We start from the raw sequence: 5,399 nt of genomic DNA on the forward strand, positions 1-5,399 counted from the left end.
GGAGAGACACCGTATGTGAGTGGGGGGGGGGTCTCCAAACCCACAGCTGAAGGAGATTCTCACCTGGGGAGAGACACCGTATGTGAGTGGGGGGGTCTCCAAATCCACAGCCCACCTTGACCCTGAGTGGCTGACAACAGTTGGCATTTCCGCTATGTGGCCTACCACTGCCTATCCTAGCACAACCCTGTATCCAGGTTTGGTAGGATCCACTGTCCCCGGCCTAGGCACAGCTCAGCTGCCAGGATCTTCCTGTTCTTAGAACAGCTTTGGTCTGCCTGGGCCTCTGTGCAGCCTCTCACCTGAGGTTAGGGGTGGGGTGGGGTGGGGGTGGGGTAGAGGCTTTGCTCTTTAAATTCAGGCTCAGATGTCACTCTGGGAGACTTTCCTGCACCAGTGCATGTAATGACCTTACATTTTCTTCTTTATGGGTTCAAGTGGTTACCACTTAAAAGGCTTTTAGTGCCGTTTCTCCCAGAATGCAAGCCGCATGAAAAACGAGGCCTGTATTTCACCAGTCAGAGTCCCTGACCATGTCCTGGGCATTCTTCAAATAGAAACAAGTTTTTCCTGTCTGCAGAGGCTCAGCCAGAGTTCCTAACCATCCCCAGGAAGGGCTGGGGATGGAGCCTAGGGTTACTGGCAGTTTGAGCTATTCCCTCCCTGCCTCAGTCACTTTAGAAGAGGAAAATAGCGGCTGGAATCCAGCCTCCTAACACCCTGAGTTCCTTCTGCCACGCCATGCCCTGGGGCAAGAATGCAACAACAAGGGAAGGGTGCTTAAATTAGGCCTATCAGAAAGGACGTAAAAAACAGCAAAAAGGGGGAAGAGTCTTGCAAAGGGTGCTGGATTTCGGGCCGGCACCCCATGACCACCCCGCCTGGAGTCCCCAGCCAGACCCTGCGCACACCCACCAGCCGCGCGCACACCCGGCTCGCTCCGAAGTCTCAGTCGGCAGAGTGAGTTCTCAAGTCTTCTAATCCTGAACTGCGTTTAAAATGCCAAGGCAACCACTCTCACAAGAGCTGTGATGTCACAAAGACCCGGAGGCGGCCCCGGGCACCCAAGGCGGGCGGGCGCAGAGTCCTGTGCAGGAATGTAGCCGCTAAAGAGCTAAAAACCGAGACAGGGAAAAGACAGCCACCAGGAGTGAAGCCAAGTTTGGGTTGTTGCAGCCCGGGCAACAACCGACGCAGCAGTGTCCGCTCCCCCTCCCTGAGATTCTCCTGCCCACCCTTAAGGAGTTTGCTGCAGCTGGGGTACACCCAGCAGCCTGGCTCCTCAGGGGATGTTTAGGGGTCTTCGGAGTTGGGGCGGGAGTCTAGAGTCGTTCTCCAGAACAGTCTACAGGCCAGGAATGTGTTAAAATTAATCCCTCTTAGCTTCTGGCTCTACTGAAGGTCACTGGCATCACCCGTTGGGTAGAAAGATAGATACTAGGCAGGAAGGCCAGGGGTGGGATTGTGGAGGCTGCTCTGGAGTTGGGTGGGCAGGGGATCCTTGAAACACCAGATGGGACAGTAGTATTCTGCAGGGTAGTCCAGCCAAGGGAAGACCAAGCAGAAAGTATTGTGGGCCCTGCATGTGGTTTGTCCCCTACGTGGGGTTTTTTTTTTTTTTCTTTTTGTGCAGCTGGTGTTAAATATCCCTTAGAAACAAGTTGCTCCCAGCACCCTGGACCTGGAGGCCCTTGCACTGTGCTCTAGAATCTCCAACAATCTGGCCTCAGCTTTCTTTCACTCTGAATAGCTGGACAAACCACAAAAAAAAAAAAAGCACCAGATTTGAGGGTCAGCAAATCAAGAGATGTGCTTATTAATTCAGACATTCAAACAAATATTTCAGGAATGGTTTGTCTTTTATACCACGGGACTTTTAGGAATCTAGAAAAATTAGCCACCCAAAGAGAAGGAAACAAACGAAGGTGCTATCAGTCCTAGTAGTGGCAGGCTTGTCCCGAGGCTCCTGGGAACCCGTACAGGAACCTATGTGAATCTAAGTCCCTAGAAGCCACGCCTGTGTTAAACATTCTACAAACCAGAGCTGGATTGTTGCAGGGCTAGAAACAAATTATCTTAGGCAATACTAGCCCTTGAAACAGACTTTTGTTTTGTCTTTTGTTTGTTTTTCAAAACAGGGTTTCTCTGTGTAACAGTCCTGGCTGGCTGTCTTGGAACTTGCTTTGTAGACCTGGCTAGCCCCGAACTCACAGAGATCAGCCTGCCTCTGTAGGAATTAAAGGCGTGCACCCCCACCAGGGGAGACAGCCATTTATTGATCACATCTGTGATTGATGGAACATTCTTGTGATTGTTAAGTAACTCTCTTTGGAATGTTCTGATCCCTAAATTCCTTCTGAGAGGATTTGAGGCCTACGGCAGAGCCCCGCCCCCTTGGCTGTAACCTGAGTCTGTGTTCCAGGGGCAGGGTGGAGGTGGGGGTGGGTACTCATTTGGCTACATAGTAAATTCTTTCTCCCTGTGAGATAGAGGCGGTTTCCTATCCACACCGGTAAGAGCAGCTAACCAGAGACACCCTAACTGCCCCCAGCTTCTCTTGTGATCTTCTGCTTCATTTAAAACAATGATGTGTACTTGAGCTCCTGGAAACCGGAAAGCGAGCTTGGTATGAAGTTCTCTACTGTGGTTCTTGGCTATTTAGGTTAGAAAGAAAATCACCTAGAAGCTGTGGCCTGATATGAAAACTTAAAACATATTTTTGTTTTTGGTTAGGCACACAGGTAGAGGACAGAGAACAACTTACGGGAACCCGGTTTGTCCTTCTACCCCGTGGGTTCCTGGGCTCAAACTCAGGTCAGCAGTCTTGGTGACAAGTGTCTCTGCCTACTGAGATAGCTCTCCAGACCTGATTTGGAATGTTTAATCTTAGCATAATATCATTGGCTGACGAAAGGCTTATTTCAAAAATTAGATGGACCAAGGGGGTGATGGAGGGCTGGGCGGGTATGTGAGGTGGCCGCTGGTGGACTAAGGGGTGATGGAGGGCTGGGCGGGTGTGCGAGGTGGCCGCTGGTGGACTAAGGGGTGATGGAGGGCCTCTGTGGCCATCCCTCTTCAGCTGTCCTCACAGAGCCCTCCGTGTGTGGGTCTGGACGCCCCTACAAAGTTCTTTTCAAAACTATGTATGCCTAAGGCTTGAAAATTGTTCACAGTAAAATGTTTTCAGGAAAGCTAGCAGTCTTCCTAAAGAGGAACTGACCTATTTCCCTCCTTGAAAAGTGGACCAGTCCAGGGTCTTGAAGACAGACAAGCAAGAGGAATGGCCGAGAAACAGCCACAAGGCATGGGGGAACTCCCATACCCCGCCCCAAGAGGGCCAGGGCACTAGGCATTGAATGAGGGAATCAGGATAGAGCCCAAGTGTATTCTGTCAGGGCCACCACTGACCTACAGGTGGCTCTGTGTTTTATGTATGCCAGCACCTTGTCCCTTCCCCCAAAGTCTCTGGCTTCCATGATAGGAGGTTTGTCTTGGGAAAGGAGGGGACCAGGACATCTCCACATGGGAAAGGTGTCACCGATCTACCAAGATGGCAGACACCTCCAAGGGGGGCAGATTTTACATCATCTCTATGGTTCTGGTTTTGTCACAGCAGACATTTCTGATTTTGCATGGCTTGGCAGCTTCCTATGGGATGATGGGGTGTGGTCGGGGAATGTCCTTTATTCTGGCGGCAAGTTCCACTTGGGAGTTTCCCTTGGCTCACACTTGAACTGACCCTCCTAGCAGGTGATAGAGGCCCATACCTTGCTCTGGCCCATTCTTATCTGCCTCCATCTACCAGACATTTCCTCGGCTTCCCTGCCTGCTTGTGACCTGCTAGGTCAAGTGGGTAGGGGAAGAAGAGCCAGCCCCATCCCTTCACTCCTTATCTCGTGACTTCTCTTGGTGTAGGAGGTTCTTCTGTTGGTGTGTTGCTTTTATTGGTTGAATGAAGATACAGATCTGTGAGCCCGCCAGTTCTTGTTCTATTGAGGCTCACCCCAACAGTGGCCCAGAGTAGCATAGCACAGTCTCTGCCTTGGGCTAGTGGAGGAATCATCCTGCCCATGTACATACCCTCAAAACAGTATTCTCGCATGGTGGGATCATAGCCATTATTTCCCCAATTTTTTTCTTACAGTGAAGCTGTAGAAATACATTCTGTAATAAAATAAGGAACTAGAAAAATTCCTCAGTGACCTATTGCCCAGGGATGCCTAAGTCCCAAGTAGTGACTGAAGAAGTCTCAAGGGTCTGGGTTGTCTACCCTCAGCCCCATCACACTCTGGCTCTGAGCCTACCCTGTGTGAGGATTTGTCCAGCCCACCAAGCCCTCTGTCCTTGCTCCTTCCCAGCCTAAGACATCAGTGGCTCAGTCTGGCCATCCCTAACCCCTTAGTCCAGGCTGAGACTTTCTTGGTGTAAGCCCAAAGCAGCAGTCACCCTCCACCAGTGCCTCTGTGGTGATTCTCATGAGGACAGGAGTCACCAGGTAACAATGTGCCTCCTATGTGTCTCGGTATGGAATCCACGGCATAGACGCTGCAGGCTGAATGACTCTGTCAAGATGGCCAAAGCTTCTGAGGATTACTGAATATTTACATATCTGATTCTTTTCAAATAGAGTTTTACTATGTAGCCCAGGCTGGTCATGGAACTTTTTGGGTAGATAAGGCTAGTAATCTTGTAATCCTCCTGCCTCAGTCTAGAATTGAAGCCGCAGACCACCATGTCTGGATGTGTACATGCCGGCTTTGGATGAAGCATCCTCCTCACTGCCCTTTCTTGCCAGCCCTCCTCCCCTCCCCCTTCCCTAGGGAGATAAAAATTTACATGAGAGGCAGAGGGATGAGTGGATGAGTGGGCATGAAGAGTTACATACTAGTAGGTAGGTGGATGGATGAACCAAATATGGAAAGGTAGGTAGGTGGCTCTGTGGGTGGATCTATCTTGTGTGGAGAAGTGTGGCATACATGTTGGTGTGCAGAATGATAGTTCAGAATAGAACTACAGATGGAGCAATGTCTACACCCACCACCAGGTGTCGCCCTGTGCTAACTAGAGTCCTGGGCCCCGGTGTGTGTAAATCCCTGCCCCGAAAGGATTTACATAAAAAAAAAAAAAAGGAACCTTTTGTACCCACCAGGTGAAAGGTTTCCCAGTGACGCAGACTTGTAAACAAGTTGCAGAGACTGAAACTGGAGACCCACGTCAGGGGAGACCATGCAAACAGCGTGCATTGACCTTGCTTTGCTCACGCTCAAGTCCCTGGGGGAAGTTCAGGTGGGGCCAGTAGCAAAGTTCCCAGGCCAGTGTCCAGACTGAACCTTCTTTGGTTAGCTGTGAAAATCTGCAGAGATGTGGCAAGGTTGGGAGCCTCAGAGCAACCCCCCCCC

The 5,399-nt window shown here is 50.6% G+C and overlaps 1 protein-coding gene across 1 annotated transcript in view; it reads right to left on the reverse strand.

Moving 5' to 3' along the window:
* Positions 1 to 951, reverse strand: part of Cfap100 (cilia and flagella associated protein 100) — a 23,986-nt gene extending 23,035 nt beyond the window's left edge. Inside the window, exon 1 of the mRNA XM_005365306.3 lies at positions 916 to 951. The gene's annotated coding sequence lies outside the window, so the exon portion shown is untranslated. The remainder of the gene's footprint in view (positions 1 to 915) is intronic.
* Between the last annotated feature and the right edge of the window lie 4,448 nt (positions 952 to 5,399).

This window comes from Microtus ochrogaster, unplaced genomic scaffold (assembly GCF_000317375.1).
Source record: "Microtus ochrogaster isolate Prairie Vole_2 unplaced genomic scaffold, MicOch1.0 UNK1, whole genome shotgun sequence".
NCBI lineage: Eukaryota > Metazoa > Chordata > Mammalia > Rodentia > Cricetidae > Microtus > Microtus ochrogaster.